General features: G+C 39.9%; 1 protein-coding gene, 1 long non-coding RNA gene and 1 pseudogene across 4 annotated transcripts in view; 2 read left to right on the top strand and 1 right to left on the bottom strand.

The window, feature by feature from the left end:
• SPDL1 (spindle apparatus coiled-coil protein 1) overlaps positions 1-18,856 on the top strand; it is a 373,127-nt gene that overhangs the window by 196,937 nt on the left and 157,334 nt on the right. The gene's annotated exons all lie outside the window — the stretch shown is intronic.
• The window catches only part of LOC144312663 (uncharacterized), a 212,805-nt gene that overhangs the window by 57,093 nt on the left and 136,856 nt on the right, over positions 1-18,856 (bottom strand). The window lies entirely within an intron of this gene.
• LOC144311991 (sal-like protein 4 pseudogene) lies at positions 15,728-18,263 on the top strand (annotated as a pseudogene).

The following is an 18,856-nucleotide window of genomic DNA, read 5'->3' as shown; positions in this document are numbered from 1 at the left end:
TACAGTTAAGAAAACAGATGACAGGAGCACTTGGGTGGCTCAGTTGGTTAAGTGTCTGACTCTTGATTTCAGCTCTGATAATAATCTCAAGGTTGTAAGATCAAGCCCAGCATGGAGGCTACTTAAGATTCTCTCTCTCCCTCTGTATCATCCCCACCCCTGCTCACATGTTCTCTCTCATTCAAAGAAAGAAAGAAAAAAGACAAGTCCTGCCTTTGGGAACTTACATTCTTTTTTTAAAAAAATATTTTATGTATGTATGTATTTATTTATTTATAAAGATTTTATTTATTTATTTATTCATGAGAGAGAGAGGGGCAGAGACATAGGCAGAGGGCGAAGCAGGCTCCATGCAGGAATCCCGATGTGGGACTCAATCCCGGGACTCCAGGATCATGCCCTGGGCTGAAGGCAGGTGCTAAACTGCTGAGCCACCCAGGGATCCCCAGATTTTATTTATTTATTCATGAGACACACACACACACACACACACACACACACACACACACACACAGGCAGAGACACAGGCAGAGACACAGGCAGAGGGAGAAGCAGGCTCCACACAGGGATCCTGATGTGGGACTCGATTCCGGGACTCCAGGATCATGCCCCAGGCTGAAGGCAGGCGCTAAACTGCTGAGCCACCCAGAGATCTCCTGGAACTTACATTCTAGTGAGGCATTCTTTGCACAATACCAAATGAGATTCAAGGTCAGGATTCACAAACCCAATAACTCTAGAAGCTTTATGGGTAGCAGCCATGTACAGTGATTTAGTTATAAGACAATAGAGAGTGGTGGGGACTGTGGAGACTAGAGATCTCATACTCCATCTAAGCTGCCATTTGGTTTCAGACAATTGTTTCTGCACAACAATTCAGGTTCGTTGGGTTCAGATCTGATTGGTCAGTAGAAGCCAGAAACATAGATTTCTATGAAATTTTCCAATTTTAATACCAGAAAAAATAAAACTAAATTTATCTGATGGCTAGGTCCTGTCTGAACTATATCTGCTTGCGAAGCCTGCTCTTGATGTTCAGTATAGACGGCTAGAAATGGAGGAGTGGACCTAATCAACTCTAAAGTCCTGGAGTCCAGAAGACATGGTTTCAAACTAGCTTCACCATGTACCACTACTGTAGTAAGGTTATTTTTTAAAAGCAGATTTCCTTATAATGTCACCCAAAGATATTAGATGCAAATCATGTTCAAAAGCTGTGTGAGAAAGTTTAAAGAGCTAAGCACATTCTGTCAGTGCTCAAAATTCAATGAAAATCATTATCAATAATAATAATAATAAACTTTGGGGAATGTTATAAATTAGCTTCACCACAGTGAAATACTAAGACGTTCTACAATAATATTTACAGTGTTGGTAAAAGGAACATTGAAAAAGTGCCAGCAGAAGTTAATATTATCTACTATGCAATTAAGCAGAGCATTTTTCACAGTGAACAAAGGCTGTAACCAGATTGTGAGCACTACACGTCACTGCAGTTCTGCCGGCTGCAAATCATGTATCTACCATAATAAGACAAGTATTTGGAAAAATTACACATCGAAGCAATAAATCTTTATCAATGTAGTTTCAACTATGCCACAAAAAATAAAAATATAATAAGAAAATAAATAAATGCAGATTACTTAAGCTCCTTGAATTTCAGTTTCATCACTTATAAAACAGGAATAAAATCATAGAAAGATTGCAGTAAGCAATAAATAAGAGGTGTATAGCACCCATGCCTGGTACATAATAAGAACACAATAAATGTTAATTTGTATAACTGTTAGGGTCCTGGCAGGAAACAGATGCACATTTAAAGCTATTAACTGGAAGAATTTAATTGTTCTATGTATAGAGGCATATACAAAGTTTAGGGAAAATGCATAACTAGTACCATTTAGATGGATAGTAGAAAAGATAATTCATCATATACAGCAGATCCTTGAGGCATTAAGGCTTAGTTCTCCTGATGAACCCCATTTAAGAAACTGTAAGTTTTAGTGCTTTTTACAAACAAAGGTTTATTTCCCATTCATGCAAAGAACTTAATGAGGGCTGGTTGGGAGTTTTGTTCCACATCTCCTCCCTCAGAAACTCAGGCAGATAATGTCTCCACGATCCATAATGTCTGTGGTTGCCATGACAGGGGGAAAAAAACAGTAATTTTCACATTGCCTCATAAACTTCCACCTAAAAATGACACATGTCAATTTGCATTTCTGTGACCAAAGCAAGTCATATGGTCACTTCGAATTTTAAGGCAACAGAGAAGTGCAATTTAACATTAAGCCTGGAAGGTGAAAAGGAAAATATATGTGACCAGCCCTAGTAACTATCATTCAATGTTAGCAAAAGTTAGATGAGATGGACATTAACTGGCATCTTGGTAGCAGTGCAAATTGATACAGATTCTCTAGAAAGCAAGTTGAAAATGTGTGTTAAGGGTCTAAAGGGAAGTTCATTCTCCTCTTCAAGTAACCTTCCCTGAGTAGAAGTAGAAACCCAGAAAATATTATAAACAAATGTGTATGTTGAAGTACTACATATACGAACAACAACAACAACAAAAAAAAAACAATCAGAATGTCCAATGGCAAGGCAATAGTTAAATAAATCGAAGTATAGTCATATGATGGAAAATTCTCTAGCATTCTAAAATGTTTTTGAAGAGTGTTTAGTGACAAGGGATAATGCTCAGAAATAAAAGTACTGTACAAATTAATATAAAAATAAAGTACCAAGAAGAAAGGCAAAGTAAATAAATATTAATGATGGATATCTCTAGATAAATGTTATTGTCTTCTTTGTTTTTCTGTATTTCTTTAATTCTCTATACAGATGACTTGATTTTTTTTTCACAATAGGAAAAAAGATTATTAAAAACATTGTAAGAGTATTTATTACAGCAATTTTTATAATTGCAGAAATTGAAAACATCTAAACTCCATCAACAGAAAGTTGGTTAAATGAATTATAGTTTGGTTAAATAATAAATTATGATAAAGCTCTTAAAAATTAAGATCTATTTGATCTGCTATGGAGCATTTGTTCTGATATACTAAGGAAAAAAAAGCAAGGTGCATAAAAGATATAGTATACTTCTCTTTGTATAAACATGCACACACAAAGACATATTTCTGAAAAGATTGTATAAAAAAGCTAGGAGAGTAGAGACCTGATTTATAGCCATGGGGGAGGGGAAAACTTTCAACTTTTAGTCCCTTACCTTATTTGATTTTTTAAAAATTTTGTGCATGTGTTTTAACTTGAGTTATAGTTTACAAACAAATAAACAAATAAATATATCAGATCCTGGCTCTGGCAGATACATCATAACTATTGGTCACCTTCTCTGACCTTTTGCTCCCCTTAGAACATTTCATTAAATGCCTCAGTCCTAGACTGGGCCATAGCTATGGCTTAACAAGGCTTACGGATTGAGAAAGGATTTCATTGATCTGTCTGCCATTCTGAGCATGAATAATAGAGGTATTCCTAAGGAGGCTGGACTAAGGTGCAGGGAACACAAGTCATCCTTTCACCGGGGCTTCAGGCATCTGGGTACCCTTCCCAGGGAACCACCTGCTAAAAACACAAAGACTTCCACTCGGCTGATATTGAACACTTCCTACCAACAGTTGCCATCTTGAACCCAGGCCTTTGTGTCTGCTCAGGGCCATTCAATTCTTGGGAGTTACTTATATCCATGGATATTGAGCTGGACTAGTCACTGTAAACAGTCTCAGGATCAACTTTTCTGAAGAAAGAGCCTCTAGTGCTGATGCAGCAAACTTACCCTCAGCTTCCCAGAACAAGGCATTTCTAATTCTATGTTAAGGACAGGCTTAGTAAGAGAACAGGCAAATGTAGAGGAGAATTTGCTCCTAAACATTATTCTGAAATTGGGCTCTACTATTCTCCAGGTTTCTGCCACACAGGCCTTCTGTCAGTACCTCTAGCAGCATGTGTTCTGTCCTTCACATCTTTGCTGGGAATGATCTGTGACAAATATTCTTATTCATAAGGTAAACCCCCTTATTTAGGCACTAGGGATATTGTGAAGAACCATCTCTATTCTTGTTCAGTTTACATTCAGGTAGACACATTCAAATAATAAACAAAATTCAAAAAGTAAAATGAACAGTATGACACAAATACTATAAGTACTATGGAGCTAAATAAAACAAGATGTGGATAGAGTTCCAGAGAGAGGCCTCACTCCAAAGGTAACGCTTGAGTGAATGAAGATCTGAAGGCAACACAGAAGGGAGCCATGTGAGTATCAGGGGAAACATGCCTCATGGGAACTGGCTGAGTTCTACTTGTAGTTCAGAAGGTAAAGGTAGAAGGTCAGCCAAGATGTAGAAATAATACTTTAAAATTTATACAATGAAATGTTTTAAAGTTTATTTCTAAGATCCAAACAGTTATAAAAAATAATTTAAATGTCCAACAGTGGTTATATCATGGTAAGACCATGAAACGGATTACGATCTAGTCCTTAACAACTATAGATTTGGAAGAATATTTATAGTAAGGTAGGAAAACACACTCAAACTAAAACGTCCAGTGAAAAAAAGCAGAATGCAAAATTATATTCTAGTTTGTCTTGAATTGTGAGAAACTAGTTTAGCACCCCCAAACAGTGCTTGGTATATGGTAGACACATAATAAACACTAGTAAATGTCTTTTGGTTAAGTTGATTGTTGAATTTAGTGATGGTAGGGGATAAAACTAGAAGATACATCAAATCATTTTTTTTTAAAGATTTATTTATTTTATTTTTTAATTTTTATTTATTTATGATAGTCACACAGAGAGAGAGAGGCAGAGACATAGGCAGAGGGAGAAGCAGGCTCCATGCACCGGGAGCCCGACGTGGGATTCGATCCCGGGTCTCCAGGATCACGCCCTGGGCCAAAGGCAGGCGCTAAACCGCTGCGCCACCCAGGGATCCCATACATCAAATCATTAATGGTGGTTGGCCCTCAGTGATGGAATTCTTCATAATTTTCTGTGGTTTCCAAATTTTCTAATTGAGAAAAATTATTACTTATTTTTTAAAAGATTTGAACACCCAATATTGTATCTGAACCCCTTTGCAATGGACACATTTGGCTGCATTTGCCCTGATATTAGTGGCTACAAAAAGCCAAAGGTTTCTTCACCTAGCCTGAACTTTCTACCAGGAGGAATCTTCTCAGGGAAGGTTATTATTATCTAAGAACTTCTATTCTTCAAATGCATATTTGGGACTTAGAAAATGTGCTACTTTTTTTTATATTAGGTGTTCTCAGTTTTGGCTGCACATTGGTATCACCTAGAAGCTGTACTGCACACCTATTAAATTATATTTTTGCAGGTGGGGCCAAGGCATCATTATTTTTTAAAGATCTGCAGATGATTCCAATATGCAGCCAGAGTTGAAAACAACTGTTTTATGTACATCTTATTTTATTTTCTGAGTATTTCAATCCCCAATGTATAGATGAGGAACTGAGGTTCAAAGAGGTGGAGGTAGTTTGCCCAGGGGCATATGTTAAGAAGAGGGAAAGCAGGTGATTTAACTGTAGAACTGATGGAAAGCACTTGTCCTGATATTCTTACTTGAGGTAGCTTATATGCAGAGAGGGAACTCAAAAGACTTAACCCAGGGCATAGGCTGGTTCTTTGCCAGTCAGTACCGAAACAGGTTTCTATAACCTGCTTGGGACTCTTTCCAACTATTCACTGCTGCTGAGACAGGAGGGATAACACAGCACATACAAACATACACACGCCTACACACATATGTGACTGTGAATTCCACTTCTGCCTTGGGTTCCATAGGAATTCTAGGTCTAGTTCTATCTAGTCCCACTGGCATGAGAAAGAAGCCCCTGTCTCCTTCCCATGCCAAGGACATGGCCTCTGAGAGTCCTTTCAAGGATGCTCACAATCCTGGGCCACTAAATGAGAGTTGTCTGCATGGGGTGGTTGAATGGGAGCTGAGCTAAGTTTTAAGTCCAGACAACTGTTGATTGTTGGGAACCATCTGGCCTATGGTTGGTCATCCTTACTTGACAGTGACAAAGAGAAAAGGGTGCTGTTTTAGCTGCCACTTGGCTCTGCTGATAAATGGAGTCTGCTGTGTTCATCGGTCTCACATTGTTGAGTCCCTTTTCTTTCTTCTTAACTGCCTTTTTTTTTTCTAGTTATAAGGTCAGACAACTATTTTTGCAGGTATCTACTGGAATGTTCCTTCGGTCTCATATTTTAGAAATTGATAGTATGGGCTTATAGCCTCTGTATCTTGGTTCTGTAGTGGATGACTCTTGTCTTAAATCAGAAACAGGGTGGAGTGGGGACAGGCCTTCTTCAGGGTCATACTCATCTCATCCTATTGACTCAAGGTACAAAGCAGGCATGGAGTGGAAACCAAGAAGACTGATAAAGCAATGAGCTTCCTGTGACAAAGGCAACAGTCTGAGCACCTCAATGTAGGCTTTAAAATTCTTCTTTTACCCCTGGGTCAATGTATGTGAAAGTGAATTGAGTATTATTAATATTCCTGCAGCTATTGTCTCAACTTTACATTAAAGCTTAAAAGAAATCTTCTGGCCAGAACCTGGCCCTCTAACAATTGATTTTCTTTTCGGCAGGCCAAAACATTCCCTTGGAGGGCTGCACAAACCATCAAACACTCTGAGCTGTGTGGAATACACTGGCACAAATATAAAAGGTCACCTTGGATTTGGCCGAGCTGGTGAATACCAATGAGCTGGAGCTCCCTGGAACCTCAGCTTATGCATATCTGGCAGCTAACTTTGCCAATGGGCCCAGGGCCTCTGCCTCTGCATCCCATGCTGACCTGAGTAGAAAGGGTTTGCCCCACTGAGGGATTCAGGATTGCTCACAGGGGAAATTATCCATCCAGGGTTCTCAACCTGCTAAAATCTCTGGCCAGGCCCTTTTGCATGCTAGCTTTTTTTTTTTTTTCCTGCATATAACCATTTACAGATTGAGTTTTCCCTTCCCTGACATGAAGAAAAACAATAACAGGGAGGCTCATGAAATTGAAGAATCATAGAACACATTTTTGTGTGCCCTTTCTATAGACACACCCTTTCAGCTCCATGCAGAAGTCCAATTCCTCATTGTTCCATGGGGATTTTGTTCAGAAGTGAGAATCAAAGAAATAGGAACATAAAGATCCACATGTCAACAGGTCTATAGAATGCCCTGAGAATCTCATTGGAACAGGAGGCCCAACACCCCCTAAATATTAACTTCTCCTTACCAGTCCCAATGCATTGGTCTATGTAGTTGAGAATTCAGTCTTCTGCTAAAACACGTATCTTCCTGGGAAAGTTCCTGCTCCTGGCTATATATCAGCATCTCTTTAGGAGTCTGTAGTATACACAGGGACTTCCTGCACTAAAATCCAGGTTCCAGCACTTACTAATTAGGTGAACTTGGGCCTGTTCTTGAATTTCCCCAGGCCTTGGTATATTCATCAGTAAAATGGAAATTATAAAAAATATCCATCTCTTTGGGTGTTGTGTGCATTAATCAAGCCAATCCACGTAAAGTGCTTAGAATAGTGCTTGCCACATAGCTAGTGTTTAATAAATGCACTTACTTTATTCCTTAAAAGTAGAGTTTCATTAAGAGAGTCACTTGGTTGGGCAGAATGGGACCCTTCTGGGGAAAAGGGATTGAAAAGAGGGTGGAAAAGGACATGAAAAAAGAAAAGCTGTGGGCACTGAAAAGCTGTGGGCATATCATTTTGAAATTGTGTTCCTGATATCTTGTAGACATGTGCACAGACCGTGATAGAGCTGGAGACATAGAGGTTGGGGCACCAGCAAGAGTGGGATATAGCACTGACAGGATGCTAAGGGATGTGTAAGTGGCAAAAACAACACTTTGCAGTTTTGAGGGATTAAGTTTGCATTACAATTATGAACATAATGAATGATTCTGTAGAAAATTTAAAAGAATACAAAGAGAAAAATTTTAAATCAATATTTCTACTATCTACTGACTATTTTGATATATTTCATTCCAATCTTTTTTTCATGCAGAATTTATATAACTAATATACATTTGTCCTACTCTATATCCAATTTTAACAATATTGGGATCATATTTTAAACTACCTTTTCTCTACTTACTACAACTTGAGTACTTTCCTCTCATTAAATATGGTTTTTAATGTCTACATTATATTCCATCATATGGATTCATTTATCCAATTCACTATAGACATTTATGCTATTTCTATTTTTTTATTATTATAAATCATACAGCAATGAGCATCCACGAACATAAATCTTTAGATGCGTGTCTAGTAACTTCCTCAAGATAAATTCCTAGAAGTGAAATTAACAGATGAAAACTTATACTAATTTTGAAGTACCTTGATACATACTACCCTCTTCCTTGCTGTGACTGTACACACACAGGAATGGTACAGTTATAATTCAAGTATCCTTTCTTCCTCCCTCTACTTTCTTCCTTTGGCTAAATATCTTTCTCATGCTGCTATCTCTCTGGCATACTTCCATTGCCACACTGCATCAAATAACAACCAGGAAAATTTCTCCACTTTTAAGGATTCATATGATTAAATTGTTCCCCCTGGATAATGCAGAACAGGCTCTGCATCTCAAGGTCCTTATACTTAATGATATTTGCAAAGTCCCTTTTCCCATATGGAGAATATTCACAAATTCTGGAGATTAGAGTGTGGGCATATCTGGGAGGCTATTCTGTTTACCACAAAGTAACCCATTCTATAGTTGAAGAAACTAAAACTCAGAGAGGTGAAGTGACTTTCCACAGTCTCAAATCTAGTAAATGACAGATTTGAGATTCAGACTTACCTCTTTGTGACTCAGAAGTTGCTCACTCTTTCTGGGAGAGCAAACTATCTTTACTAACATTTCGGTGCAGAACATAGAACTGGGTAGCTGTCTTGATGAGGAGATAACTTATAGAATCTAATGATCATATGGCTTTCCAATTGGGAGCAGGGAAGTATCCTTGGATAATGGGAAAATAGAGACCCCTTTCTGATCAAAAGGATGATGTTGCATTTTATTACAGGTGTCTTTTTATAATTTTCCAGGATAAGTTACAATGCAGGTAAGCACTACCACATATTAGCTAGCTGTTGGACCATGGCACATTTATTAGTTGGTTTAGATGGCCATAATAGTATACCACAGACTGAGTGGCTTAAACAAAATGAATTTTCTCAAAGTTCTGGAGGCTAAAGGTCTATGACAAAGGTGTTGTCAGAGTTGTTTTCTACTGAAGGCAGACTCCATGATGGACTTTTTATGCCTCATGCTTAGGTATACATATAGATCAATTACACCCTGGGGTTCAAATTTTGTTGCTGCCATTTCCTGGTTGTGTCACCTTGGGCAAGCATCACACCTCTTTGAGTCCTAGATTTCTTTTTTGATAATTAAAGGTAACTTCTTTATATGGTTGGTCAGAGCAGGAAAAGAAATATATTTGCAAATCGCTTAATATAATGCCCTTCACATAGAAGTTGCCAATAGAAGTTGCCAATAAATTCGTTAATTTATCAAAAAATGAAAAAGGAGTGCTCAAAAATAAATAAATATGTATATAAATGCATCAGAAATGTACATGTATAAATAGAAATATATTTATATACATAAGTATATATATAAACACACACACACACACACACACATACACACACACAAATAATACCTAGGGCTTGTCCTCAAATCTTTCACAGTCCAGTGGGGTAAGTCAGGTAAAACAGGCAATGATAAGATAATGTAATAAGTACTAAAACAGGAAGTAGTATTGGGTACTATGGGTTCAAAGGGGAGCAGCAATTAATCCAGTTTATGTGATCAAGGAAAACTTCTGAGTGAAGTCACTTCTAAAATTAATCCTAGAGTTCCTGGATTCCTCAGTTGACTAAGCATCCAACTCTTGATTTTGGCTCAGATCACGGTCTCAGGATCATGAGATGTGGTCCTGAATTCGGCTCCACACAGGACATGAAGCCTGCTTAAGATTCTCTCTCTCTCTCTTCCCCTTTGCCTCCCTCCCCCCAAAAATAAAAAATAAAATAAAATAAAATAAATCCTTCAGGATTGACATGAATTGAGTAGGTAAAAGAGAGGAAGTGAATATAATGTGCAAGTTGATAGCAAGGATAAGGCCTAATGCAAGGAAGAACACACACAAAAATTAAGAAATGAGTTGGAAAGGAGAGGTAGCATAGAGAAATTGTCTATTGATGTAATCATCATGTAAGGGTGTGACTAATATTACCAAGTGTGTTAGACAAGAGATATCTTTGCATCAGTATCCAGCCTATTTCTCTCCTCAGCCAACTAAGGAAAATTCTGGTTGTCACTCAATCCTGTCCTGAAACTTAAGGGGAAGACTGAGATAATCAATGAAATAGAGAAGGACTGAGACAGGGAGACAATAATTTACCAGAAAAGAAGAGAACCTAAGGGGAGAGAAAGATTGGTGATGAGGGGCAGAAGTCCTCCAGCTTTTGTGTTTTCTGAAGGCAGCTGTAGTAAAGATTTAAATAAGTTTCAATTTTTCCAGCTAATATTAGTTATTTGAATTTGATTCTATGCCAAGAGTGGACTCCTGGGGCCTGGTTTTGTAATATATATCCATAGATAGATAGAGAGATAGATAGATAGATACATCTGAACCTTTTCCAGACAGACTATTTTATTTATTGTTCCTTCAAAATACCTTTCTCTAACCCTTTACTTATGCTTTTTCCCTGCCTGGGATGCTTTCTGCACTTCTCTAAATCCCTCCCATTCTTGAAGGCCTACCTTATATTCTATGTGCTTCCTCAAAGCTGTCCCAGCACAGAGAAATGCCCTTCAATTACTTTAATGTACTTCTTGTCTGAATTGTAGGCAATTTCTGCTAATTATGCAGAAAAATTTCACAAAAACATCAAAGAAAAATACTGAAAAAATGCATCACCCCTTAAGACCATTGTCCTAAAGGAACAAGTTTTTTTTTTCTTTGAACTTTAATTTTGTTTTCCTTTTTTATTTTTTATTTTTTTTAATTTATTTTTTATTGGTGTTCAATTTACCAACATACAGAATAACCCCCAGTGCCCATCACCCATTCACTCCCTCCCCCTGCCCTCCTCCCCTTCTACCACCCCTAGTTCGTTTCCCAGAGTTAGCAGTCTTTACGTTCTGTCTCCCTTTCTGATATTTCCCACACATTTCTTCTCCCTTCCCTTGTGGTTTATGTATACAATGGAATATTACTCAGCTATTAGAAATGACAAATACCCACCATTTGCTTCAATGTGGATGGAACTGGAGGGTATTATGCTGAGTGAAGTAAGTCAGTCGGAGAAGGACAAACATTATATGTTCTCATTCATGTGGGGAATATAAATAATAAGGAACAAGTTTTTATGTACAATCCCTTCCAATCATTAATTATGGGTATAGATGACCAATAATGTTACACCCATGCTAGGAATTTTATTTCATCGCTTTTTTGAAGTGTGCCTGTACTTATTTAAGTTTTTAACTCCACTTAGTTAATATACAGTGTTACCTTAGTATCAGGTGTACAATACAATAATTCAGCACTTCCATACTCACCACAACAAGTACAATCCATAATTCCTATCATCCAACCTATCTACCACCCTCCTCACCTCCAATAACCTATCAGTTCTCTATAATTAAGAATCTGTTTTTTGACTTCTCTCTATATATATTTATCTTTGCTTGTTTGTTTTGTTTCTCAAATTTCACACATCAGTGAAATTATATGTTATTTGTCTTTTTCTGACAAACTTTTATCACTTAGCATAATACACTTATCTCCATCCATATTATTGCAAATAGCAAGATTTCATTCTTTTTATGGCTGAATAATAGATGATATAGATATAGATACAAATATAGATATATCACATCTTTATCCATTCATCAGTTGATGGGCACTAGGGCTGTTTCTATATCTTGGCTATTGTAAATAATGCTGCTATAAACATAGAAGTGCATGTATCCTTTTGAATTAGTGTTATTGTATTCTTTGGGTAAATATCTGGCAGTATGATTGCTGGATCATAAGGTAGTCCTATTTTTAACTTTTTGAAGAAACTCCATACTCTTTTCCACAATGGATGTATCAGTTTATATTCCCAGCACCAGCAGCAGAAAGAATCCTGTTTATAAGAAAATGATCCCATTTATAATTGCACCCAAAATAAGATACCTAGGAATAAGCCTAACCAAAGAGGTGAAAAACCTGCATTCTGAAAACTACAAAACACTGATGAAAGAGGTGGAAGATAATGCAAAGAAATAGAAGACAAAACAGTATGGAGTTTCCTCAAAAAGTTAAAAATAGGACTACATGTACAGTGGAATATTGTTCAACCATTAAAAAAAGAATGAAATTTTTTTTTAAAGAATGAAATTTCGACATTTGCAACAACATGGATGTAGCTAGAGAGTATTATGCTAAGTGAAATAAGTCTGTCTGTGAATGACAAATACCATATAATTTCACTTGTGTGTGTAATTTAAGAAAGAAAATAGATGAGCAAATAGAAACAAATAAGACAGAGAAAAGCAAACCAAGACAAGACTCTACTACAGAGAACAAACTGATAGTTACCAGAAGAAGGGCATGTGGAGGGATGGGTTAAATAGGTGATGGGGATTATGGAGTGCAACTTACTTTGATGAGCATAAAGTGACATACAGAAGTGTTGAATTACCATATTGTATACCTGAGACTAATATTATACTGCATGTTAACTAACTGGAATTTAAATAAAAACTTAAAGGAAAAAAAAAGAAATAGACATTCCATGCTCATAAATTGGAAGAACAAATATTGTTAAAATGTCTATATTACCCAAAGCAATCTATACATTTAATGCAATCCTTGTCAAAATATTAGCAAACATTTTTCACAGAACTAGAACAAAAAATCCTAAAATCCCTAAAAGACCCTACATAGACAAAAAAATCTTGAAAAGAAAAGCTGAAGGCATCACAATTCTCGACTTCAAGTTATGTTACAAAGCTATAGTGATCAAAACAGTATGATCCGAGCATAAGAATAGACACATAGATCAATGGAACAGAATAGAAAATCCAGAAATAAACCCACAATTAATGGTCAATTAATTGTCAACAAAGCAGGAAAGAATACCCAATGGAAAGAGAATGTCTCTTCAACAAATGGTGTTGGGAAAACTAGGCAGCAACATGCAAAAGAAAGAAAATAAACCACTTTCTTACACCATACACAAAAATAAATTCTAAATTCTAAATATGAGACTGGAAACCATAAATATCCTAGAAGAGAATATAGGTAGTAACTTCTTTGACATCAATTATAACAAATTTCTAGATATGTCTCCTGAGGCAAGAGAAACGAAAGTGAAAATAAACTATTGGGACTACATCAAAATAAAAAGCCTCTGTACAGCAAAAGAAATAATCAACCAAAATAAAAGGTAACCTATAGACTAGAAGGAGATATTTGCAAATGACATATCCGATAAAGGGTTAGTATCTAAAACATACAAATAACTTACACAATTCAACAGTCAAAAAACAAATAACTCTTCAAAACAACAACAACAACAACAAATAACTCAATTTAAAAATGGGCAGAAGACATGAACAGGCATTTCTCTAAAGAAGACATCCAGATGGCCAACAGACACATGAAAAGATGCTCATCATCACCTATTATCATGGAAATGCAAATCAAAACTAGAATGAGATATCACCTCACAGTTGTCAGAATGGCTAAAATCAACAACACAAGAAACAATAGGTGTTGGTAAGGATGTGGAGAAAAAGGAACATTTATGCACTGTTGGCAGGAATGCAAATTGATTTCATCTTTTAACTTTCTGCTTTACAGTATTAGTGATCTTTATATGCCTAGTGTATATGTCCCCTCTACCTTTCTGGCTTTTATATAACATGGCATCTTAAAAGGTTGTAATCTTAAATTTGTAGTAGAGTGCAGTGTCTCAAATAGAGAGGATGGTCAATAAATGTTGATTCCTCCCTTGAACAGTTCAAAGTTCCCTACAGAAGGGCTGTATTACTTCTTTGGTCTTTAAAATCTCAACAACTTAACAAAGGCCACAAACTCAATTATCTCTGGAATCAAGTAGATTTTGTAGATTGATAAAATAGGCTTGAGTAGGATGAGATGGACAGGTTCAATACACTGCAGTGGTTTCACCAGCTTCTAAGAGCCAATTGTTACACTGTGAGGACTGTTTGTGAGCCAGTTTATTTATTTATTTATTTATTTATTTATTTATTTATTTATTTATTTATTGTGAGCCAGTTTAAATAAAACTTTATCAACTTAATCACTATATAAATTATATTAAAAAACAAAGGTAATAAATACTCAAAAATTCATCACTCCCTAGTTACTTTGATAAATGTTGCTTTATTTTTTAGAGTATTTATTTTGGAGAGGGGAGGCAGGAGGAGAGGGAATCTCAAGCAGACTCCCCACTGAGCATGGAGCTGGACTCTGGGCTCAATCCCACAACCCGGAAATCATGAGGCAGATGCTTAACTGACTGAGCCACCTAGTGCCTCTATCTATGTTTTTGAGGTTGTGTCTATTGCATTTGTATGATGGGAATGCTATATTGTGTGTTCCTGTGCATCACTTTCCAATTCCTTGCACAGTGATGTCAAGTTGGTTGGATGAAATTAGCTATGGAGGGAGTTTAGACATTACAGAAATTGGCTAATGCTACTACACCAGGGTTCGGCTTATTGTTTTGTTGATTTTCTAGACCGCAGAGAGTGATGGCAAAGATAATATTAATCATGATAAAAATAACAATTGTGTTATGTTTACAGTTCCTATTACATGAGGAAAAGCATGAAAAATTGAGGAAATAGTTTTCTAGTTTTCAAACCTAGTAGGTGATTCAGCAAAGAAGTTATTGAAACACAAGTAATGTTCTTTTTTTTTTTTCAAGTAATGTTCTTAAATGCTAAATAAAATACAGGATATCCAGTTAAATTTATTTGTTTATTTGTTTATTTTTAGTAATCATTACGCCCAACCTCGGTTCAAACTCACAACCCCAAGGTTAAGAATTGCATGCTTTTCTGACTGAGACATCCAGGGTCCCCAGTTAAATTTAAATTTAAATAAGCAAAAATATTTTTGGCATAAGTGTATCTCAACTATTATTCAGAACATGCTTATACTAAAATTTTATTTATTGTTTATCTGAAATTCAAATTTAACTGACCTATATTTTTGTCAAACCTGGCAACCCTAGACATATATCTTCATTGTTTCATCTTACATGTTAACATAGATAAAAATATCAACCAACATTCATGTTGGAACTGTACTTGTCAGTTGCAACTATAGGTTGGCTATGGATAAAATAGTTCAATGAAAATCAATGAAATAATCTTATGAGAATCAACTATATGAAATTTATAATAAAGAATATTATGTATTTCATAATTTACAAATCTTATGCTAAACATCCTCTACATCAGTATAATTTATGAACACACACATATGTATATATACCTATACATACATTTTATTAATTTTTGTAGAAATGCTCATTAAATATTCATTAACAAAACACTGAGACATTGAGAATGTGATAAACTGAAATAGCCGAGGCTCTCCAGGAGGCCGGATGCGCGCCCCATGCCCAGGCGCAAGCAGGCGAAACCCCAGCACATCAACTGGGAGGAGGACCGGGGCGCGCAGCCACCGCAGCAGCCGGCCCCGGGGTTTGCAGGGGCGGCCGCAGAGGTGCCGGCGGCGGGGGGCCGGGCGCTCCAATGAGCCCCCCGGGGGACGGCAGTGAAGCCAACAGGATGGAATGACTGCACAGAGGACTCGTCAGGAGGAGACTCACATCTGTGAGAAATGCGGTGCAGAGTTCTTAGAACACAAAAATTGCACTAAAAATCCACCTGTGCTCATCATGAACGACAGCGAGGGAGGGGCCGGTGCCTCCGGGAGACTTCTCGGGGCCGCGCTCAGCTGCCCGCCGCACAGTCCAGGCAGTGAGGCTGGGCTCAGGGAGGATGGCGGCGGCTCGGGGGAGCTGAAGGAGAAGCTGGGTGCCGAGCTTGTCGTGTACCTGAAGGCCGAGATCGCCCTGCTGACCACGTCCCAGGACATGAGCTATTTACCCAAAGGCAAAGTGGCCAGCACTGCGGGGCACCAAGGTGCCGGTGGACCAGCGCAGCGCCGAGGCGCCAGCAGCGTCCGTGGGGCCTGGAGCAGATCCTGGGCCTGCAGCAGCAGCAGCTGCCGCAGATCCAGCTCGCCGAGCACATCCGCGTGCAGGTGAACATGTGGGCCTGAAGCCGAGCGGACGAGGGTGCCCCCCAGGTCATGTTGCGCCTTCCCGGGGCTTTGCAACCTCAGGCCCCAGGCTCTGTGCTCTTCCAGAGCACACCTTCAACACCGTGGCGTTAGACCTGTCCAAGAAAGAGAAGGGGAAGCCACCGAACGAGTCCCCGCTGGAGGCCAAACCCAAAGACTAGGCCGTTCTCTGCGAGCACAAGTGTAAGTACTGTAGCAAGGTTTTGGGGACCGATAGCTCCCTGCAGATCCTCCTCCGCTCCCACACCGGAGAGAGACCCTTCGCGTGCTCTGTCTGTGGCCACCGGTTCACCACCAACGGCAACCTCAAAGTGCACTTTCATCGACATCCCCAGGCGAAGGCCAACCCCCAGCTCTTTGCCCAGTTCCACGGCAAAATGGCAGCAGGCAATGGCATTCCCTATGCACTCTCTGTACCCGTCCCCGTAGATGAATCGAGTCTCCCTTTAGACAGCAAACCTGTCCTTGTAACAGGGACCCCCGGTCTAGGGCTAGAATCTCTCTTCAGGGACTGAACCCCAAGGACCCCATGGGCAGCCGCTGCCCAACCACCTGCAGCCCCTGCCTTCTCCGGAAAGTGAGGATGGATCCCTATTGTCTGGGGTGGGGATGGGGGTGGGGGTCAAACCACACTGTCCCAAGGGTTGGTGGCTTCCATGGGAGTGGGCCCCCCCAGCCAGGGTCGGAGACCCTGAAATTACAGCAGCTGGTGGAGAACATTGACAAGGCCACCACCGACCCCAAGGAATGTCTCATCTGCCACCGGGGTCTTGAGCTGCCAGAGCTCCCGAAGATGCATCACCGCCCCCGCCCCCCCCACGGGGAGAGCCCGTTCTGGTGCAAGCGCTGTGGTCCGGCCTTCTCTCCACCAAGCGCAACCTGAAGAGGCACCTGGGGGTTCACCCGACCAGCTCTCGTGCCGCATCTGCCGGGAGTTTGCGAACGTGGTCCTGAGGCAGCAGCACCCCCGGGGGCATGTGGGCAGCCAGATTCCCAGCACGCCTCGGCCTGAGAACCCCTGTGACCTCGCGGTGGTCCCCGAAAACAGCAGCGCGGGTGCCACCTGTCGCGATGACGTCATCGAGAGCATCGGCGTGGACGAGCTGGGCCCCCCGGACGCCCCGGCGGCTCCCGGCAGGTCCCCGCCCCGCTTCCCGGCGCCCACTCAGCATCGCCGGCTCTCGGGTTCACTGCCCTGGACGCCCGGGGAAGGTGGGTCCTGCTCCTCCCGTCCTGCAGCGGCAGAGCGGCAGGGACAACGGTTCGGTGGAGGGCGAGGCTTGACCAACGACTCGTGGTGCTCGGTGATGGGAGACCAGGAGTACCAGAGCCCAAGCCCAGATGTGCTGGAGACTGCGTCCTTCCAGGCCGCCCCCGGCCAGTCGCCAGGCAGAGAGCATCAAGTCCAGGGCTCCTGATGCTGGTGGCAAAGCAGACAGCCCCGAGAACAGCGCGCCGAGATGGAAGGTCTAGCAGCCTGCCATCAGCATTTATCCGAGCCCAGCCAACCGAGGCCACAGTCGAAGTCCCTGGTGCGTTTGTTGGGCCCGTGGCCATGTCCCCAAGCATGACACCTTTGCTAGCGGCTCGGCCACGCCGACAGGCCAAAGGAAATCCTGGCCCCTTGGGGACCATGGACCCTGTGCTGTGGAACCAGTACACCACCATGCTCAATGGAGGTCTGGCCATGAAGACCAGTGAGATCCCTGTGATCCAGAGTGGGGGTGTTTGTACCCTCCCAGTCTCCCTGGGGGCCAGCTCCATTGTGAACACCACCACCATCTCCAAGACGGATGGCTCCCAGTCCACCATCAGTGCTGAAAGTGGAAAAACCAGGTGCTGCTGACAGCATCCCCATACACCAATTCCCTCACTTCCTCCAAGAAAATAAGATTGCAGTCTGCTAAACTCTTTGTCGAGGGAGAAATGCAGGGAGAATGACCTCTCTAGAACTCTACTACTTTTCTTTTCTTTTTTTTTCTTTTCCTTGTAAAAAGAACCCATCTCCTCCTGTTTGTTTTCTTACTGATGTGCAAGTGATGTTTACAGTTATGATCATAACTTCAGGCAACTCAGGCAAGTCCTACAATCAGATGTTATGCTACTTTGTGAGAAAAAAAATTGAAATAGAAAAAAGTTAAAAAAGAGAAAAGAAATTGAAAAATTAAAAAAATTGAAAAAAAAAACCCCAAAATATTAAAACATATACAGACTAGAATTTTTTTTTCTTTGATTTTGGAAAGAAGTGTGTGTCTTACAAAGTAGCTTTGTTACTTGCCACAAAGTGTATACATAAAACCTTTGTACAACTGAGAGTAACTATTTCCAAAGACTATTTCAAGTTGGAACTTACTGAACTACAATGGACAAGACAACTGTTAGCCTAATTGGGGTGGGTGGGTACTGTATACTTCCCTGGTGACTGTATGCGGATACATG

This window comes from Canis aureus, chromosome 4, assembly GCF_053574225.1.
Source record: "Canis aureus isolate CA01 chromosome 4, VMU_Caureus_v.1.0, whole genome shotgun sequence".
In the NCBI taxonomy this organism is placed as follows: domain Eukaryota; kingdom Metazoa; phylum Chordata; class Mammalia; order Carnivora; family Canidae; genus Canis; species Canis aureus.
Note: the sequence above shows the minus strand (reverse complement) of the source record. Positions and strands in the feature narration are given on the sequence as shown.